The sequence below is a fragment of the Mus caroli genome, unplaced genomic scaffold (assembly GCF_978045245.1).
Source record: "Mus caroli unplaced genomic scaffold, Mus_caroli_1 scaffold_19, whole genome shotgun sequence".
Lineage (NCBI taxonomy): Eukaryota > Metazoa > Chordata > Mammalia > Rodentia > Muridae > Mus > Mus caroli.
In genome coordinates, this window is record NW_028227274.1 from 42,258,744 (window position 1) to 42,281,079 (window position 22,336).

The window sequence follows — 22,336 nt, forward strand, 5'->3', positions numbered from 1 at the left end:
AAAGGAGATAAAAACTAGAAAGAAGAGGAAGGACCTTTGTGTCTTGGGCCTGCTGAAAGTGCTCCCCTTAAAAAAAAAGACTTTGAGGTTGTCTGTACAACAAAGAAATTTCTCCAGGAGTCCCCATAGCCAGAGCCACTCCATATGTATGGTGGGGTCAAGGGGCTCAAAATAGAGGAGACTACTTCCCTAAATCCCAGCACAATAAAGAAAACTATTTCCCTTCCATCAGTGTACTCCACTAAGAAGCACGCAGATGCAAGAAGACAGACAGCAAGAGAGTCCTTGTGGATGCAGAGAGGGGACAAACTATGAAGGGCTCAAGGCCATGGTGAACAGAGGTGATTCTCCCACTCTCAGGATGGGAGGAGATACTCCCAGGGTTGAGACGAGGAAGAGCAATGCTGTTCCAGGGAGAAAAGCAAGGGATGAAATGAGACCTCAAGCAGCAAAACATAGCCAGGAGTAAGCATCTTGAAACTGTCAAAGGAAATGGAAGAGCTTTACAGTTGTTGGCAGTCATGGATGGCCATGGTTGGCCGTGGATAGCTGTGGTTGGCCATGGACGGTTGTGGTGGGGGAAGGGGCCCAAGATAGAAGACACTACCTTCCATTCTCCTGAGTATATCCAGCAGAACTATTTTCCTCTGTCTAGGGAGCCACTCTAGGGAATATGGAAGGGAATATCAAGTTCCTCTGGTGGGGCCAAGAGAAAGAGTGAGGTTTGGTATTCTCTGGGCAATTTAAACCAGCCAAGAGTACTCAGGTCTCCAACAAAAGGGTTTTAAATCCTGGAGGACGACCTCACACCAAAGGAAGCAATTTGTCATAATATCCATCCTTGACTGCACAACCCCTCAAAGTATTTAAGATGTATCTCACTGGTGTCTTGTCTTTGTGTCTTGGACATCCTACCCACCATCAGTTTAGATCTGTTTTCCAACTGACAGAGACACAGAGACTCACAGTCAAGTAACAACAGAAAACCAGGCATGGCCACCACACAGATACAAACCAAGGGTTAGTGATATCTCATGTGGGTCCTGGACACTGGAATTTGGGTTACATTCAGCCTTTCCTAACTATACTATGCTGAAAGTGCCATAAACAGAATCGCCTATTGAAGAGACAGATCCTGACAACTTTCTGTAATTTACTATTTAGTGTAGAGGCATCAGGAGCCTCTAGGTCAACAGAGGCAGGGGTGGAAGAAGTTTCTGAGACCCTGGAACATCTCAGTGTGCACACCTCTTAGGAACCGTCCATTTCCCCAACACTATCATCCCAAAGGGATCCAAGACCCCCAGTATCCTAGCATTTCAGTCTCTAGGAATCTCCTTGAGGCCACCAGAAAGTTATGAGTTAAATCCACCATAGAACGCACAAAGAACCTCTTAAATTCAAAAGGGAAGTCTATATTGCATGTTAGTAGCTACACCCAAATCATACAGCCTGTATCCTTTAGTTCTTTGTCCCTCATACAAAATAACAACATTCTAGTTGAGATGCTTCTGTTAGCAAAAACAATTAGAAAGAAGCACAATGACAGATACCAGAAGGCAAGATTAGCACATTTAGGAACTGTGCTGGATTCTGGAAGCATAGATCAAGTCTTTGATGGTTTGGGGTTTTTATTCTCATTTTGGCAGGTATTGAGGCCTACATACAGGGTTTTTAAGTCAGGATGGTGCCTCTGACATGGATAAGTTGTGCTAATGTCTCCATTAGGCCTTGAGAAACCTGTTACACTAAGTGTTTGGTACAGAAAGCATACTCCATGCAGCAGATAAATGATTGTTGGATGCAAGGATTTCTTCACAGGGTGACAGTAATAAAAGAGTACTGATAGGCAAAGAATGAACCATTTCAAACGTGTGTGTGTGTGTGTGTGTGTGTGTGTGTGTGTGTGTGTATGCGCGCGCACGCACGTATGCGCATAGGTGTAAGTGGGTGGGTTTGGGTGTGGGTGTTTAATAAGTGCAAACTCAATCACAACTTCCAAACTTCTCAAGATAGATCCTCAAATACATTGTGAAATATCAGTTCTTCTAAGCCTGAATTCATTCTATTCTGTCTCTCCTCTCCCCACCTCTTCTGCCTTCCTTCTCTACACACATGTGCATGTGCACGCGCACGCGCGGCACGCGCGCGCGCGCGCGCGCGCACACACACACACACACACACACACACACACTTCGAGTGTTGGTTCCATAACACTGTGAATTTAGATTCAAACACTTGTAATAGATCATGTGCTATGGTTTGTTGCTTGGATTTCATAATCTTTACCAGACTGAGAGCAAAAATCATCTTTTAATCTCTTGGGTACCCTGCGTGGTGCTTTATTCTCACCAGATATCTGTGAGACTTATCCTTATTGGGGGCAGTACCTGGAGAAATCTAAAAATTGAGGAATATAAGACTGAACCCAGTTTAAAGTCTCAACTACTTAAGCCTGAACAACTGGTGTTTTCTTTTTAACATCTTCTTGCTTTGGGAGTGGTGTTAACTTATTTTCTGTCACTGTGCAATGTCATATACAAAACTAAAGAAAAAAACTGTCTAAAGCATGCACATATTGTTTGGGGTTTTGCTGTTGTTGTTGTTGTCGTCGTCGTCGTCGTTGTCATTGTTGTTATTTTGGTTTGTTTTTTATTTTTCTTTCATGGTTTTAAATAGGATCTTACTGTGTATCCTTCCTTGGCCTAGTACTGACTATGTAACCTAGGATGACGTAAATTCATAATCTGCCCCCTCAGCCTCTAGAGTGCTGAGATTAAGATTATAATGTATGATCAGGCCAAGCATGGTGACATTCTCCTTTAATCCCAGCACACTGGAAGCAGAGACAGACAGAACTCCGAGTTTCCAGCCAGCCTGGTCTACAGAGCTTGTTTTAGGACAGCCATAGCTACACAGATAAACCCTATCTTGAAAGAGAGACAGACAGAGAATATATCATCAACATACATCACCGTACATAATCCCATCGATCTTTAATCAAGTGAATTTTTTAAGACTCACAACATTAGTAAGAATAGTTTTAGATTTCTCTCAAATTCTGGGACTAGCCAGGGCTCTAAGCAAGCTCAAGAATCACCAGAGAGCTGGAGAGTATCCACCAAACCTTGATCTCCCAACACTACCCTTTCCAAACTGTTTCTCAGCAGAGTGGTAGACACAATGAGAGAACAGAAAAGCTATAAAAATATTAAGTGCTTCACATTTTTTGTTTCTAAGAGTAGAGGGCCAAGATATAAGTAGATTTAATTGAAGTTATGAGTGAGATCTAGGACATCATGACCCAGTGGTAGAATGGTTGCCTAGCACACACAGCCCTAAGAAGACACAAATAGAGCAGGATGTTCCATGGCCCCCTTGTCAACTGGATAATTGCTCTACTTTCCATTCAAGACGGTACAATTATACCACTTAATTTTTTAAGTATTTCTTATTCTTTTAGCCCCCCATTAAATAAATTAAAATATACAAACCTGCTGGGCATGGTGGTACAAGTCTATAACCCTAGGACAGGGAAAGCTGAGACAAAGGATTACTGAGACCCTGTTTTAGAAGCACATAGCAAATAAACCAATGATTCCTGTGCCATTCTTAGGATTAATGTGCAAGTCTAAAAACAAGGATAGTCATATCTTGGTGTTATTGGTAGGGAAGTAAACATAATAGCATAGAGTGCAGATACCTGCCCAGCTCTAGTGCTTTAAAGGCTTATTATTAAAAATAAAGGTGTTACAGGATTTTCCCTGTCCAATTACATTAAAATATTAGTGCAGCAGAAAGCCTGTGATTAGACAGAGAAAAGGGAGGCAGAGTGAAGAGTTGGAGAGACAGAGAGTTTCTCAGGGGAGGGAGGAGGAGGCAAGATGGAAGCAGATGGACAGGAAAAAGAACCTGAACCAGCGTGGCTTTAATTAGCCACAGGTAGTTATGACATCATAAGGGTAGAATAATTGAGATAATTTGTCTAATCTAGGTGGACAGATTTTATTATTATCAATTGTTTCTGACATTATTGATTTATCATCTTGTGAACTGAGGATTTATTGATACATAAATCTGTTTGGTTAATTATAAGCTTCAAGAGTTTTGATTTACTTTTTTACTGAAATGTAGGACCACTGATTACAGGGGTTTATGGCAGAGAAGGAACTAGAGGCCTCAGGGACAAGCAAGCCAGAGCTGGGAACATGGGGGGTGGGAGATAGCTAGAGAGAGTTACTGAGAGTAGCATGGGAAGCCTGCCAGTCATTTTTAATATTTCCTACAACATAAAAGTTGTATGTGTTTTATCTGAGAACTGAATGATCACAAGTGGTGTAGAAACCACCAACTGAGAGTAAATAAATACTACAACAGATATATTATGTATTATATGTTATATCATATGTTATATATTATATGTTATATTATATATTATATATTAGTTGTTATATATTAATTATTATATATTAATTATTAGTATAGAGAGAAAGGAGAAGAAAGAAAGAGACACAACCTACTGAGTCTTGTTTTTGTTGTTTTTGTGTATAAGGTTTCAGGGCTGACTACTTTGTATTAAATAACCAATTAAGGGGCTCATCCCTGATCCCCTTCTCTTTATCAGTCATTAGTTGCTTGTAGCTCTTTGTCTAGGAATGGGACACACACATATACACACGCACACGCACATGCACACACACACCTCAGGAATCGTTGCCAAAGAGAAGCTGGAAAGTTGTGTGAGCCAGAGATGGTAAATGACTATAAGGACACATTACCTGGACACAGCTGGGCAGTCACACTTATGAATTTGCATCAGTTAAGGCAATGTTCACAAGAACTGCACAAACTCAAGCTAGACAAAATCCTAGCAGTCAAGGGAGATGGGCATGAAGTCCCACCTCTAGCTGAGGAGCTATGAGTAGTTGTTAGATGAAAGAGAGACAGTTTTCTTGAAAGGTGCAGTCCTGGTCGATTGACTATACTCTAGTAGAAGGCCACAGGCAATGTCAACAGCATAAATGGATTTAAATGAGAGGTTAGGGGGAACAAACTTGGATAAGGAGGGGAGGGAGGGAGTTCAGCAGGAGCTTCGTGTATGGTGAATATGATCAAAATACATTGCACGATATATCCAAATAATAATGAAAAGTAAGAACAAATAAAATACAGAATAACTTTTTAAACGAGCAAATAAATCCTTCAAAAGGAAATTCTAAGCAGGACTGGAAAGCATAAAGTAACATAAAGATGCCGCTCTCACCATGGCAACGTTTCACTCAATTCTTTCACAATGCTTGCTGGAGATGGTGAAAGACCCAGGCACTGTCTGTGAAAACACCAAGTTAAAAAAAATGGCATTCAGGGGGTGAAGAAAACCTTCCTATTCTGTCTCCAGAAGTACAATCTCTGTCTACAGCAATCACTCTAATGCATTTTAATATATAAAATATTTAAGTAAATAAATAAAATCTCAGGATGAGAGATATGGCTCAGCACTTAAGAGCTCAACCAGTTAGTGACAATTTAAGTGAGAATGACCCCCGTAGGCCCCCATATATATATTTGAATACTTGGTCCCCAGGTGATAGAACTGTTTTGGGAAGGATTAAGGGCTATAGCCTTGTTGAAAGTGTGTGTACCTTGGGGGCTGGGTGCGGGGCCTTTAAGATTTCAAAAGCTCAACTCAGGCAGTTTCTTTCTCTCCCTCTAACTTACAAATAAGATATAAGTTTTCATCTGCCATCCCAACAGCATGCCTGCCTGCCACCATGCTTCCCACCAAATGAGCAGGGACTCACCCTCTGCAACTGTGACCGCAATTAAAAGCTTTTTTCCCTATAAATTGCCTTCATTATGGTTTCTTATCACAGCAACAGAAGAGCAACTAAAACATTGCTCGTTTTGAGGGCTTGAGTCTGGTTCCCAGAACCCATGTTGAGAAGGTCACAATTGCCTGTAATTCCAGCTCCAGAGAATCAGATATTCTGTTCTGGCTTCTGCAGGCACCTGCACTTACACGCATATATATACACACAAACACACACATATACATAATTTAAAATAAAGAATATTGTTAAAATAAGAAAAGTAAATATTCATAATTCAATGTGCGTCATCAAAGATTTCTTTTTTCAAAAACCAGATTCCCTACAATATTCAAAATAAGATTCATTGTTCAAAATCCTGCATACCAAACACATACAAAGCAGCTTTCTGAGCCATTGAAGAAATGCAAATCAATACTAAAAATGGGTATTTCTTCGCACTGCATGGTCATAATTGAAGAAACAGAGAATAAAAGTTGACAAAAAATATGGAAAGTTTACAGCCTCCTTTCACTATTGGTGAGCCTGTAAAGCAGGCCAGCTTCTACGAAAGCCATTTGGCAGGTTCTCTAAAGTTAAACCCAAAATTAACATAAGGTGTCCAAAAATAAAGTCAGTATGGATACACTCCGAAGAATGAAAAGCAGATATACAAACACGCATGCATGTACACACACCTGAAAACAATACCATTCACAAAAGCCAAAAGCTAGATGCATGCAAAGGTCTGCTGCTGGTCAGATGTACAAGCCAAGTGTAGTAGGTATGCACAATGGAGTGTTAGATAGCCATACAAAGGAAAGAAATATTAATCTGTGCCTCGGTGTGACTACATCTCCTAAGTGACAGCATCCAGACATGAAAAGTCACACCTATTGCATGATTTCAGGATGTAACATTCAGGATGGAAAAAAAAAAAAATCTCACAGAGGCGAATCCAAGCTGCTGGTTGCTAGGGAGAAAGCAATAGGGAGCGGCTTCTTAACAGGCAAGAAAATTTACTTTGGAGGAACAAAATGCTTTGGAATTGGGTGATGTTTTTTGGTTTGTTTTCTGTTTTTGTTTTTACTATATTGCTTGGTGGAGACAAGGCATTGGGGAACTTGCCGACTGTCAGGCTATCTAGAGAAAAAAAACAAAGCTCCAGGAAAGTGAAAACTGTCTCAAGGAAATAAGCTAGATGGATGGCAAAGGAGAGGACAGCTGAGAACTTCTGCCTTCTGCATGTGCAAACCATGTGTGTGTGTGTGTGTGTGTGTGTGTGTGTGTGTATGTGTGTGTGTACCCTACACACACACACTGTGGTAGTTTAAATAAGAATGGCCCCCATAGGCTCATATATTTGAATGCTTAGTCATCAGGGAGTGTGGTTCCGAGTTCTGTCTCACTGCCTGGATGTGTGAAGTCCACTCTGGCAGATGACAAGCATGCTGATGCACTTCTCGGCGGTGAGAAAACACAGGCTAAGATGGGGGCCCCCACCCGGGTGAGAAACAACACAGGCTGAAGCCAAAGCAGGGGTCCCCAAACTCCCAGGCATCCAGTCACCGCTGGAAACCAGATGGAGTCAGGAAGGAAGGGGGACAGCACGGGCCTGCAAAAGTGAGGGGATGGGGGACACCTCCGGCTTTGCTTAGCTGGAAGTGTCTGGAAGGGTAGACGGGTCTTCTTTGTTCTGTGGGAGAGTTAAGGGGTGCGGTTCTCTATGGTGAAGTCTTCTCCCACAGAGCTTCTTAATGAGAGAGGCAGTCCTTGCTTGTCTATACTGTTTATTCATTGTTCATCATGGAAAATGGATGCATACGCCTTACTCATGAAGGACCAGAGATTAAATACCTTTTGCAGGAAGAAATGTCCAGGAAGGGAAGCTTATTGGCTAACCCTCTGGGCCAGCATGGAGAACTCCATGCTACATAGCTAGAGGTCATGCTCTTCCTGTGGTAGTCGTGGTCACGTGTTCCAGAAGAGGATCCGGTGTCTGGAGTAGGTGAAACTCCTACCATCCTCAGGTCTGAGGGTACAGGGGTTTCTGAACCCACTTGACTTTCCCAGTGTTTGTCTGGTGACACAGTTCCACTTGGCCCACAAGGGAGTGGCACTGTTTGAAAAGGATTAGGAAGTGTGGCCTTGTTGGAGGAAGTGTGTCCCTATGAGTGGGCTTTGAGGTTTCAAAAACCTATGCCAACTCTCTCTCTCTCTCTCTCTCTCTCTCTCTCTCTCTCTCTCTCTCTCTCTCTCTCTCTCTCTCTCTCCCCCCCCCCTCCCTACAGATTAGGATGTAGCTTTTAGATGCTGCTCCATCACCTGCCTGCATTCCGTCATGTTCTCTATCATGATGATAATGAACTAAGTCTCTGAAACTGCAAGCAAGCCCCCATTAAATGCTTTCTCTCATAAAAGTTTCCTTGGTCATGGTGTCTCTTCACAGCAATAAAACAGTGACTCACACACACACACACACACACATACACACATATGCAGGTCTTGGTTGAAATTCCATTTTTACATTTATTATTTTTACATTTAGAGTGGATATGTGTGCATGTGCATGCCACTGCACACGTGTGGTGGCCAGAAAACAACTTGAGGGAATCAGTTCTCTTTTTCTACAATGTGGGTTCCCAGGAGCAAACTGAGGTTTTTCTGGCAATGACCTATACACTCCTGAGCCATCTCTCTTGCCATAAACTGTGCTTTTCTATAGAAAGAATGCCCACGAAAATCTTGGTTTCTTTATGGTAAAGGATAATTTTTGAAGTTAAATTGTAACTACCAAACAGATGTAAATAAGACCATGTCAAGAGTTGTATTTAGCGCATCCCTACAGTATCCTTCTGGGAGATTGCTCTGTCTACTCAATGAGTCCCTTGGAGGAGATGCTTGCTTTCTTTACTTCAGCATAGTCAGGGACATAATACAAATATCCATAAGTCTCTGCCCTGAGCACATCTGGTGAAGGTTACGAGAACTACTGAGTTTGTTCAACAGTGCTTCTCTTGAATCCTGAGCTATCCTGGAATAAAAACCTCAGAGATGTCCAGTGAAGGGCTCTTGAGCAGTCTGACCTAGAGCTCCTGATTCTGTTGAATCTCAAATTCTGCTTCAGTTCCTCAGCACCAGTCAGTGGAGGATCATGATAAAAAAACAATGGTGGTAAAAACTGATCAAGAGGCAACTAGGATTTTTGAAGTGGGCTTACAGGGCCCCCAATGGAGAAGCTAGAGAAAGTACCCAAGGAGCTAAAGGGGTCTGCAACCCTATAGATGGAACAACAATATGAACTAACCAGTACCCCCAGAGCTCGTGTCTCTAGCTGCATATGGAGCAGAAGATGGCCTACTCGGCCATCATTGGGAAGAGAGGCCCCTTGGTACTGCAAACTTTATATGCCCCAGTACAGGGGAGCGCCAGGGCCAAGAAGCAGGAGTGGGTGGGTAGGGGAGCAGGGCGGAGGGAGGGTATAGGGAACTTTTGGGACAGCATTTGAAATATATATAAAGAAAATATCTAATAATAAATAAATAAATAAATAAATAAATAAAATAGAAAATAGCAAGATTTTGTCATGTACAGATGGAGCTCTCTTATTCTCAAAACAGCATTCATCTGTATTTCTATTGATAAGGAAACAGTCTCACTGTTGCTTAAAGGTTAAGTGGTTCAAAGACAGTGAAAGGAGGAGATATGAGATATGTACAGCCACATGGCCAAGTTTTGTTTTTTTTTTTTTTTTTTTTTTTTTTTTTTTTTTTTTTTTGCTTGTCAATGCCCAGCATTCAGAAAGCGCACACAAGAGTGTCTTGCTGTATTTCCAAGTTCCACAATAGTTTACAGGGTGGCAAAAAGTCTCTATTCTCTGACTTTGGAATCTTGTTTGTTTGTTTGTGTTTAGGTTTTAAGGAGCAGGATGTAGTGGCTCAAAATGCTAATCTCATCACTTAGAAGGCCCAGAACCTGGGCCTCGTGCTTCAAAAAGAGCAAAAGCTGGGAGGAAGTCTTGGGCTAGGTGACCTGAAGCTCTCCTTGAGGGCTGACAGCCTGGTGAGAACCTGCTTCCAGATGCTGAGTCACACAGTCCTGCAGGTAGCCAATCTCTGAGAGCTGCCAGCACTTGTGATCATGTGGTCACTTTGCATAAACTACTGTCCTTGGGATAGGACGCACCGCCTGTTCATGAGGGAACGGCTGTATGAGCGAATCATTCCAGGAAGGTTTGTCTTCTTTGCCTTACCATTAAAAATGGCAGGACACTGAGTCCCCTAGCTTCTATCCTGACCAGAAAGACGTGTTTCACTTTTTTATTCTTTAAAAAATTATAATTAGTGCATAACAATGGTCTAAGTTAAAGGTTTCACTGAGACATTTTTATTCTCACATGATCATATTCATCCTTCCTATTCCTTCCCTTTCCTTCCCCCCAATTTCTGTCTTCTGTCCCTCTCTTCCCTAAGTCTTCTACTTGAAGATTTTTATTTTTTTTTTTTATATTTTAGACAGGGCCTCTCTATATAGGTCTGGCTGTCACAGCACCCACTGTATAGACCATACTGTCTTCCATCTCACAGACATCTCTGTCTGCCTCTCCCTCCTGAGCACTGGATTAAAGGGTTCCACCATAAGGCCTGGCACTACTTTAAGATTTTTAAAGATTTACTTATTTTATTTTATTTTATTTTATGTATATGAGTGTCTTGTTTCATGCATGTATGTGCACCACATCTGTGTCTGTTGCCCAAAGAAGTCAGACAAGGGGATCAAATCTCCTCAAGCTAGAGTTATGGGCAATTGAGAGCCAACATGTAGGTCTTCTGCAATAGCATAAAGTGCCTTAACCTCTAAGCTATCTCTCCAGTTCCTCTTCTCACATGCATTTTACATTCTTTACATACATATGTATACATACGTAAAACCATGCAATACTTGTCTTCTTATGTTTGTTTTGTTTAACATGATACCCTTAGTTTCATCTTTTTCTCTTCAAATAGCATAATTTCATTCTTCTTTTTATCTAAATACAGTGTGTGTGTGTGTGTGTGTGTGTGTGTGATATTTATTCATATTTCCTTCCACATGTGCCCAGGCTGATTTCATACCTTAGCTAATGAAAATGGAGATGAAGTACACATGTGTACAGATATCCTTTCTGTCTGCTGACTTCGTTTCTTTCAGATATATTCCCACAAGTAGGACGGAGTATATGGTAGTCTAGTGTTAGTGTTTGAGGAATCTCACCCTTCCTTTCCTCCCACTAACTACACACGAGGGTTCTCTTCTCTCTATATCCTTGCCATTAGTTATTGGTGGAGGAGTGATTTTTATTACACAATTTACTTTGAACCTAGAAGCAAAATGGTTTGAAGTTATAAAACAAAGCAGATGGGGCCTATCTGAAATGTTTTAAAATGTCAAGTAAGGTGTATGGCTGGTGAAATATTTATACCATGTTCCACTATATTTAGTTTAAAAAAAAAAAGAGGGGAGTCAGGCCTTTTCCTTTTATATGGTCTCTCATCTCACCCTCCAGCTGCTAGGATGTTGACTACACAGTAGGTCCTTGTTCAAGGCTTGTTATTTAATCCTGTAAACTATGCGGAATAGAAGACTCAGCTTCTGAAACACACACACACAGATATCCAGCTTGTTCAAGATAATAGAAACGTTTAAAGTGTATTAAATGTGGGGTTTTTTTTTAATTTCGGGCACACATCTAACAGTGGGGTGCTGTAACAATACAGTGTCTCCCCAAAAGGTCATGTGTTGAAGATCTAATTCCTCATTAGCTACTGAGAGGTGAGGGGGTCATGGGGATGCTAACTTCATGATGGACAAATCCACTAATCAATTCACAGCTAAATAAACTAGTAGGAAGTGGAACCTATTTGAAACAACATCTCTGAAGGATGTGTCTTATCCCCAGCCCCTCCATGGTGAGCAGTTCTTCTTTCCACCACACACTGCTGTCATGGTATTCTGCCTCATCATCTTGGGCCCATAGCACAAAAGCCAGAGGACCACAGACTGGGAAAGTCTGAAACTAGGTAACTTAGATCCCAGAACTCAGAAGCAGAGACAGGCAAATTTCTGTGATTCAAGGACAACCTTGTCTATAAAGACCAGGAACTCCATTCTAGAATAGCCAGGCCTATAAAGAGAAACCAGACCTTGTCTATCAACAACAAAATAACAAAACTAAAAACTAAAAATAAATAATAATCTAGAAGGAAGGAAATGAAGCATCTAGCCTGTTTTTATTATGAAGAAACCATAAAAAAATTGATGCTCTATATGCTAAGTGCCTCAGTTTGGCTATTCCATGATGTGTAGGATGCATATGGTATACTAAAACATCATACTCCCTTGTTAACTTATTCTTTATTTTTGTTTGTTTCAATTTTTACATTTGTTTACTTGTTTGCTGGTTTGTGGACTGGTTGATTGGTTGGCTAGTTGATTGAGGAATACACAGTGCAAAGGGAAATCAAAGGATAACTTGTGGGAGTTGATTCTCTCCTACCATGTGAGTTCCTGGAATCTCACTAAGATCATTAAGCTAGACATCAAGCTTCTTTACCTGCTGAGCCATCTTGCTAGCCCCCACTGGCTGGCTGGCTTTTGAGATAGCATTTCATGTAGCCCAGGCTGACCATCATTGACAACTGTAAGAAATAAAATCTGATAGCTTGTTTTTAATTCAAAGTATTTTGAATCATCTTAGGGCCAGTTAAAGATGAAGAGAAAACACTGGGGTCCTGCTAAGGTAGCCCCACTACCCACCACTGCCACCCAAACTCGATTAATCTAACTACCCTCCACCCATACAAACTAGAATTTAGAGTAGAAAATTACCAACAGCTGAACTTGCCTGAAAACTGGCAGAAGTAACAAGGTCAGAAGCCTGGGATGCTTTAAAATAAGCAGGAGATAAACCACAGGTTTACTTAGATAAACAGAGATATGCAGCCTAGGTGGCTGAGAGGAAAAGTGGTAGAGTGGTAGAAAGATCTACCTGTCCTATAAGATTGCACCCTCCTGATTACTCAGTCAAAGAGGAAGCAAAGGGTTTGCATTAGAAAACTGTTCTTAGTTCTCAGTCAGGATTGCCTGTCATTCTAGGCTGACACCACTTTTGCAGGGTTGTAAAATAAACTGCTTCATGTGCACTACACTGAGCCTCCAATATTCTTATATAAAGTGAGGCTCACATTATATAAATGAGCCTTGAACCCACAATCATCCCGCCTCCACTTTCCAAGTGCTAAGATTACAGGTATGTGTCACCACACCTGCTGTCATATGCAATTATTATAAATAAAAGTAAAAACTGGTGTGCCAAGCATAGTGAGAAAACTCGGGAAACAGAAGCAGGCTTATCTCTGTGAGTTTGTGGCCAGGCTGGTCTACATAGTGAGTTCTAGCCTAACCATGGCTATGGGGTAAAACCCTGTCTCAAAAGTAAGATAAAATAATAAAATGAAATGAAATCTAGGATTGGGGGAGAGTTTAGTTGGTACTGTACTTGTGGCACTAGCATGATGACCTGAGTCTAATTCCAGATCCAGTATAAAAAGCTATATACCTGTCATTCCAGAGCTGGGGCAGTAGACTCAAGTAGACCCTGGAGTTTACTAGGTCAACCTCGTGTAATCATCAAGCCCTAGGTTCCAGTGTTGGGAAAACCTGTCTCAAAAGGTGGATGGCTCCTGAGGAATAACATTGAGAGTTGGCTTCTGGTCACCATAAAAATGCAAACATGCACACACACATATATACTCAAGAACATACAAACACAAACATGCACATTCTCAAGTGCACACACAGCACACACACACACAAATCAATCATTTAAAAATACCTATTCTATAAAGATTCACTGGATGACCTTAACTAGAGAAAGAGGGAAAACTAATTTAATGAATCAGACAAGGAGTAACAATAGTCACCAGGACAAGAACTAAGGATTTTACTGACCATTGGGTGATAATCAAATCTGTCTTTCCCGCAGGCTCAGGCTCCAATTTGCATAGTGCATTAGGAGAACAGATGATGTCAATAACCTTCCTGGTAACTAGTTATCTCAGCAACCCAATCCTGGCAGGAGACTCTGTGCTCTCACTTATTTTTAGAGCATTTCTACTTTGGTAATCCAGCCACCTGAAGAAGAGCCAGTAGCCTGGCTATTCTATGACCTCACTACCCTGATTTATTCCTTAACAACTACCAAGTTATTGAGTTGCTGGGAAGAGTCTAGAAGGGGGTTGGGGGCTCCCCTATTTGCAAACTCTCAGGGGTCACAGGGGCTTGCTAGCCCAACCCAGGTGGAGGTGTGGGCTTCACTCTTGGTAGCAATTATATGTTCAAGGGAGAAAGACAAAGAAAAAGTTGCTATCAAATCAGGTACGTACCATCTATCCTTTTATCAGCAGGGTGGAAGATGGGGTGAAAAGCCAGAACTTTGTCTACCTTTTATGAAGTATTGGGCTTTTAAAGGTTCAGACCCACATCCTGCTAATAATAAGCTTCATGTTGTTTTCTAGGACTTCATAGTAGAAGATGCCTTTCTGTCAAAATGCAGAAAGTGAAATAGCAAAAGATGAATAGAATATTTCCATGTCTTTGCATTTGGATTTAAACTGAGATATTTAATTTTATTTCAACCTCATACAGCTTGTAAGGACAGATTTACCCAACACCAGCTGTCCTCACATTTGAAGACTGTAGCACAAAGATAAAATTAGAATCAAGTGTGGATCGTATTCCTCAGCAAGTATTCTGCTCTGTGTCCTACTGATGCCCTGAGCCACAACTGTCGAGCCAAATGCCAGCACTGCTGCTGTTTTTCTAGGACTTCCTAAATAGATACAGTTTAGAAACTGACTATGTCACCAAAAGATTCATGAGCCCTCAACACATACACACACAGAGAGAAAGAGAGAGAGAGAGAGAGAGAGAGAGAGAGAGAGAGAGAGAGATTTACATCCATAAGTACAAATTTATTTCCAAAGTTATATTAACGAAAATGAGGAGAAAATAAATTTTAACAAAATTGGGAGAGACTAAAATCAACTACACAATACTACCCTCTCCCTGTATAATTTCAAACAGGAAATATCAAAGGGTATTAGAATATGCAATGACAACATATTATCTTTTTAAAAGAAGAAAAAAGAAATTTCATCTTAAATTTTGATATATTAAATACCCTATTTAATATTTTCTATAAAATCATAGCCGTAAAGGTGCATTGTTAATGTCCTATATTGAGTATGGTACAAGAAAGAAAAGCAGAAGTGACCAATAAATAAAGAAGAGATAAGCAGCCTCTCCTATGAGGAAAAAAAACATGCATCCTAGGCAATCAATAAGAAATGTAGTGTGTAGATTTTAAAGAACTTATTGATACACAGATGTTGAGAACATAGCAATTGAGGAAATGGCAACCTGGCCTTAACTATTAAGATGAAAAATGTATTCATTTTCCTGTTATATCCATTACTATAGATAACACTTAATAAAAGTATGCAGAGGTATATCATAGCTGTCCACTTAAAATTGTTTTTAAAAACCCATGTATACTCCATTGGGGGAACTGATTAAGTCAACTATTATAAATCATGTAAACAACCTGTTCAATTTAGACTTGTTCAGATATTGCTATATTCAAATGATCTACTCAAATGCTTTCAAATGACATATGAAGTGGAAAAGCCAAAGTGGCATTTGGGGGAAAACAATTTTATATACATAATTACATGTGCAATTATACTTTCTGGAAATGCAGTCAAGAAATTGGGGATTAGAGAGGGTAAAATTTACTTTCACTTTATACCTCCTAGACTCTGACTTTCTACTTTATGCCCTTAAGCACTGACTACTTTTATTTCTAAAAATTATTTTAACACTAATAAGTTGGTTCCAGTTCTCGGGAAAATTCATCCTTGTGGGTGTAATTTCCAAATCCATAAAAATAACTTTATGCACTAAGCACTAAATTATACTCATGGTGGTTTTAGCATTGATTGTATTTTGTTAGAGTCTAATTTGTTGAAATAGCTCCGGTAATTTATTTTCAAGGTTATGGAGTGAATACAGTATAGGGATAACCTTTTTGTCTCTTACAAAATTGCCTGAAACAACCTAAACTTTGGCTCAGCCTTGCAATTAACTTAATAGTATGCTTTGAGACTATTTACAACTATGTCCTTAGTCCTCTTTTCTCCTGTGTACTCCGATTGTTTGAATTTAACCTGCCTGTAAGAAAGCCAAGTAACTACCCTACTACACTTTGGACTTCCCGTGTAATCAAACAGAAGCTGTGTTATATTTATAATTATAGCTACAATCTCTAACTATATCCCCTATTTCTTCCTCATGACCCTTCCATGTCCCTGACCCAGAATTGTGACATTGAGAGAGAGAGAGAGAGAGAGAGAGAGAGAGAGAGAGATACAGAGACAAAGAGAATGTGTCTATGTATTTGTGTGTAATGAGTAGGTCTAATATTATCCTCTCAAAACAACCTTGAAAAGAACAAAAAAACCTATAATAAATGCTAGAACCAACATGTGGATAAGCATGTGGATAGACATGTGGATAAAGATTGATAACATCTCTTCATGGTTTTGACTGCTATTCTAGGTCAGTCAGGGTGAGAAAAGCACTTCTTCCCTTGTAAAACCATGCTAAAAGATTCATGAACACATGAACTTCTGCGTTCCTTTCCCATATGTGTTTTACTGTGCTGTTTGATCATGAGGATGGCTTTCTGTCAGCAAGAATGAGAGAGAAGTGGGCAGGTCAGATCAGCTTGCTGTTGGTTCAGATGACTGCAAGCCTTACACTCTTTCCTTAACATGGTACAGCCATGATATAGTAATTGGTAATACTATATATAGTATAATGCACATAGCAATTAGTGATATGGTGTAGTACTATATTAATAATTAGTACTATAGTGTATAGTAAATACTTAGATATAGTCTGAATTTTCACATTCATTGATTGATTTGTGTGTGGGTATGAGTGTGTGTATGTATGCATGTGTGTGTGCACACATGTGGAGTTCAGAAGACAACTCGTGACCTCTCTGGATTCAGCTCAGATGGCAGGCTTCTTGGCAAAGGCCCTCATTCACTGGGCAATCTCACTCCTCACTCACTTGCCCGAGCTAGCACTGAACTCACTCTAGCCAATGCAGACACTCACTTTGGTGCTTAATATGAAACTTTTACCCTATTTGTCCTATGTGTCATAAGATAAATATTACGTAAGTGCAGGTGCTCTCCTACACTCTGCCCAATACAGAAATCTGCAATGATTCTTTAACTCATGTCATTTAATCCTTACCCTGGCATTCAAAGCTCTTTGAGAGTTTGTCCTAACCAAATAATTCTTCCTGTTAAATGATAGAATCATGGACTGTGTAGCTCTTGGGGATTTAATACATATTGTCAGATACTTGCACGCACGCACACACACACAAACATACACACACCAGTACCTCAAACTGTCCTTGAACTTCCTGCAATTACCCAAACTCAAACTGCCAAGGTCTGGGTTAATAGACCTGGCTTCATGCCTTGCATTTTTAAGCAAAGTTAAGACTTTACTCACGCTATTTTTCAAAGTGTGATCTATAAACAGGCAGAACTGCTTTTACCTCAGCTCTGTGAGAAACAGTAAGACCTCAAGCTCTACCCCTGTCATATGTAGACTATGCGTTTTGACGAGATGTTCACATTCATATAGAGGTTCAATTTTCAGACGTAGAATAAAAATATCAAGCAGTGCTTTTGACTGCATTTATTTTCCCATCTGATTCGTGGGTACCTTCCCAGACTCTGTTGTTCTGCCTGGGTATTCTTTGCCAATTTCCTTGCATTCCAAACTATCCCTTGAGCCACAAGTGACCCACAAACATGTCATTTTCCAATTTCTCTACCCTCCTCCGTACTTCAGCCTCTCAGCCCCTCACAGAGTTCAACAGTGTGGCTATGGCAGTGAGCTAAACTGAACTGCATTAATAGGAAAAAGTACGGGAGGCTATTATGTCACCCTCTTATCTGGCTTCTCTCTTCTATTGGCATTGTGCACCAGTGCTTCCCTAAGAGCAGGGTCAGTTCTCCTCGTATTCTGTAGCATCAGGACTAGATCCAGGCAAAATTTGACTCTGGTTTGCATAGACATCGTTCCTTAACACACACTAAGTATTGCTTTTGTCAAGGACTCCAATGTGGTTCTCTGAGGCTTTGACCCACAGCTATTTAACATACAAAACCTGGAATCCATAATCTCATCATGTATCTACCCTGTATTTGACAAGCTTTTTACACACCACCATTTCAGTTCGTCTTAATATCATACTGCTTCCATAACACATCTAAGCACCAAGCAGAAACACTGTCAGAGGTAAGATTCTGTCCTGATGTCTTGTGTATGTGAAGGCTATTGGTAGCGACCCTTATGATGTCATGTCTAAATTCAAAGGTAACTGAAGAGAACTCTGGGCTTCTTGTCCATGTGTAGACCTACTTTTCCACCTGCAGAGAACACATGAGAAAACATGCTACAGGATCAAAGAAGTTCTCCCAGATAGCCGAGGAGGTAAGTCCTTACTCTCTAGAGGTGCATGGTAATGATTATTTGATGTCTTTGTCACACACCATTGGTATGGCTTTGGAAAATTATTTTAACCTCTCTAAACTTGTTTCCTTATTTGTTTAATGAAAATAATATCTGTACATCATGGTATGAGTAGCATTATGTATATAAGATGGTCAGTACAGTGCCTGGATAATTCATGTCCTCTTACAACTATTAAAAAAAATCAAGCTTGAATGGGATCATTGGACATGGTCTTTTTCTTTAATTTGCAAAGCCTGTTTAATGCTATGGCGTCTCCTCTCTAGTATTCCTCTAGTTACATAGCTCTGGCACTCATGAAAGTAACATAACACGCTAACAGGACTGTGTCTTAGCTGTCCCTGTGGACAAAGTATTCATCTTGGCAATACCTGCAAATTCTTGTGTGTGTGTGTGTGTGTGTGTGTGTGTGTGTGTGTGTGTGTGTTCCTGTTCTTAAGGCAAACAGAAAAGAAACAGCATCTTAAAAACTGGGCATGAGTTTATAATATGAAAACCAACATACTAAAACCAATAACATTTTTTAAAAAGACATTCTCTTTTAGAAGAAAATGAATAAATGAATAAATAAATACATAAATGTTTTAAGTTAGATAACAAACTATCTTGTGCAGGATGGCATTAAAAGGGATCCTACTTTTCCATTTTGGAGGTGGATTTATTTTTTTTTTTTAGTATTATTTAATTTTTTGTTTGGAGAATATTCTTTGTCTTCCCCTAGTTACTCCTAGCTCTTCCCCACCTCCATACCATATCAACTTCATGTATTCTCTTTCCCTTTCTCCTCCCTCAGTCAAAAACGAAAACAACCAAAAGACAAAAAAAATACTAAAACAAATTTTAAAAAGCACACAGAATAACAAAGTTAACTTTGTGTTGGCCAACTACCCCTGAACGTGGGGTTTGTCCTGAAGTTGTCACTGTCACTGGCAGATACCTTTCCTAGCAGATACCAATCACAAAGAGCTTTTTGGTTAGGAGTGGAACTTTGTGTCTACTTACTTTTCTCCACATAGGGATTTTTGTCTGATTTGAACTTATGCCAGTTACGCTGCCATAGTTTCTGTGAGTCCATATTTACATCTGTCCTGTTGTGTCTGGAAGACTGTTCTCTGAAGGAATCTACCACTTCTGGCTCTTACAATCTTTCTGCCTCCTCTTTTGCATAGATCCATGAGCTTGATGGGTGGGGTTTGATGAAGATATTCAATTTAAGACTCAGTGCTCCATAATTTTTCACCCTTTGCATATTGTCCAGTTGTGGGTGTCTGGGCCAATTACCATCAACTGCAAGAGGAAACGTCTATGGTGAAGACTGAGTGATACACTAATCTATAGGTAGAGTTTATATGTAACTAGGAGTCATTTTATTGCTATTTTCATTTAAGAAAGTAATAGCAATAAGTTTTTCTCTAGGCCCACAATCTATCTAGTCACAGATTCTTAGTTAATTCCATGGTGTTAGGTACAGGTTCCATGTCACTGAATGGGCATGAAGTCCAATTTTTTTCTTAAAATGGTTGGTTATTTCTGTAACATTTGTATCCCAGTGAACCTGTATATTACAGACAGGTCACTGTTTTAGGTGACAGAGTTTGTACCTGGGTTGAATGATGACTAATATTCTCCTCCCATAGTATGTCAAGTCCATTCCAGCACAGTGAATGCTAGTCAATAAGGGTAACGCTTCTAGCTAGTCACAAGCCCTATTTCTCCATGTTTGATAACATAAATGAGTAGGGACTCCAGCAATATGGCTTTACCCTCAGGCTGTAGAGGGTAACAAGTATCCTGTGATCTTTGTGAGGCAGCTGTCTATGGGACCTCTGTGGTCAATGATTCAGCAAGATGTAACCCATTCCAATCACCTAGACCTGGACACACACACACACACACACACACACACACCAGTGTTCTCAGGTATAGTCAAGGTGAATCCTGTGTTCACAGGGCCAGCTAAGACCACACAGTCTCATTAGGCTTTCATGTTATCATCCTGAGTGGCAGAGTGATGTAAGAGGTTGTACTTGGTGATGTAAGATATCTGGTTAGGACATTGTCTATCATATTCTATGGTGACTCCATCTAAATTTCTTTCATATACATATATATTTTTGGAAGTTCCTGAAGCAGTAGGTTCCATATAGTTTTCCAAAGGCCTAGTATTAATTGTCCTTCCTCATATTCAGAGGTGGCTTTTCTGCTTCAGGATACTACCATAGAGAAAGTATTATCTGAATTAGACATCACTTTCTATTTAAATACAAGTGGAAGGATAAACCGTGATCATGAAGAAACTCACATTTTTTTATTTGAAGATAAAAAATGTTTCAGAAGATTAGAAGAAGTCAACTAAATTTTAAGGTGACTGCGAGCAAGTGCTGGCTTAGAGAGATATTAAAGAAGGAGAATGCTGTGGAGAGTAGGGAATTCCATGAAGGAAGTATTCCAAGGGACAGGTACACTTGCAAGACATAACCTTGGCTGATTTAGGGAAATAAGAGAGTCCCACAAGAGGACCTGATTTCAAACTTCCAGTTCCCTAGTATAAGCTGAACAAGACTGCAGGAACCCATAACCCCAGCATTGGGGGACAGAGACAGGAAGATCCTAAGAGTTGGCCGGCCATCCAGCCTAGCAAAAATCATGTCCTCAATGTTCAGTGAGAAAACATATTTCCAAAAATATAAGGTAATAATAGAAGGAGACAGGTGATATTTTGCTCCGGTTCCACACGGACATGTACCCATACATATAACTGCTCATATATCCCTACACACCTATATCAGCACACACACAAACAAAACATACACATACATGCACACAGAGGTAAAATAAATACATGAAAGTAATAATTTTATTTTTAAAATAAATTTGTTTATTGTTTAAAAGACAATGAGGCTCTTACATCTAATAAAGCTTGCTCCTGACATCTCTCAGGAATAAGGTCATTTCAGACACTGGACACTGAGTCCCTGGAAGTACTATGCAACACTTCTCTGAATCCTGGGCCTCTGCCACCAAAACCACCATAACCACTGCTCCATCCTTTTATTCATCAAGAAGAACAATAAGGATGAGGAAGAGCACGGAGGAGGAGGAGGAGGAAGAAGAAATAGGTAAAGTGGCTCATGCCTGTAATAGCAGCATTGAGAGATCTGAGACAAGAGGATAGTTACAAGTTTGAGGCCAACTTGGGCTACAGAATAAAACATTGTCTCAAATTAAAAACAGACTAGAGAATGTGGTGGTTTGCATGAGAAATGTGTCCCATGGTTTCTGGTACTTAAACTCCTGGGTCCCATTTGGTGGGATTGTTCAGGAAGGTGTTATATCCTTCCTGGAGGAAGAATATTCTGGGGGATGGACTTTGAGGACTCATGCCTTCATGCTACTTCCAGGTTGTTCTCTGTCTCATCTTGGCAGGTGAGGATATGATCATTTGGCTTTCAATTACTGTCTTCTGCTCCCATGCCTCTGCCACCTTTGAGGGATGACAAACACAAAAATCCCACATTCTTTCATAATTTGCTTTTAATCCTGTTGTCTTATCACAGCAACATAGAAAAGTAGCTAAGATGAGGAGGAAGGGGGAAGAGAAGGAGGAGGGGGAAAGAGGAGGAGGACAGCATGGTGATAGCCTCAGTCCTATTGTTAGCTATATTTGAAAGTTCCCAAACAAAACAAAGTAAAAACTCGCTTACCATTTTATTCAGAAGAAATTATCTTACATTTAAATCCTAACATCTTAGTTTCTATATGGATGAATTCTATAAATTAGATCTTTTCAGATTAGTTTATATATTGCTATAATTCTGGGTCCAAAAAATGTTGTAACACCACAAAGTGGGAAAACATCTTTTAAAAAA

General features: G+C 40.1%; 2 protein-coding genes across 5 annotated transcripts in view; one reads left to right on the plus strand and one right to left on the minus strand.

Annotated features, from left to right (window-relative positions):
• Positions 1 to 13,838, minus strand: part of LOC110285129 (serine protease inhibitor Kazal-type 11) — a 103,780-nt gene extending 89,942 nt beyond the window's left edge. The window contains exons 1-2 of the mRNA XM_085833598.1: positions 13,797 to 13,838; positions 5,264 to 5,329 (exon numbers count right to left, since the gene is read on the minus strand). The gene's annotated coding sequence lies outside the window, so the exon portion shown is untranslated. The remainder of the gene's footprint in view (positions 1 to 5,263; positions 5,330 to 13,796) is intronic.
• Positions 13,839 to 13,998: 160 nt separating this feature from the next.
• Positions 13,999 to 22,336, plus strand: part of Myot (myotilin) — a 43,145-nt gene continuing 34,807 nt past the window's right edge. For 3 of the 4 annotated variants that reach the window (XM_029471773.2, XM_029471772.2, XM_029471774.2), the window contains exons 1-2: positions 13,999 to 14,222; positions 18,312 to 18,428. The gene's annotated coding sequence lies outside the window, so the exon portion shown is untranslated. The remainder of the gene's footprint in view (positions 14,223 to 18,311; positions 18,429 to 22,336) is intronic. The other variant, XM_085833576.1, reaches the window with a different exon arrangement.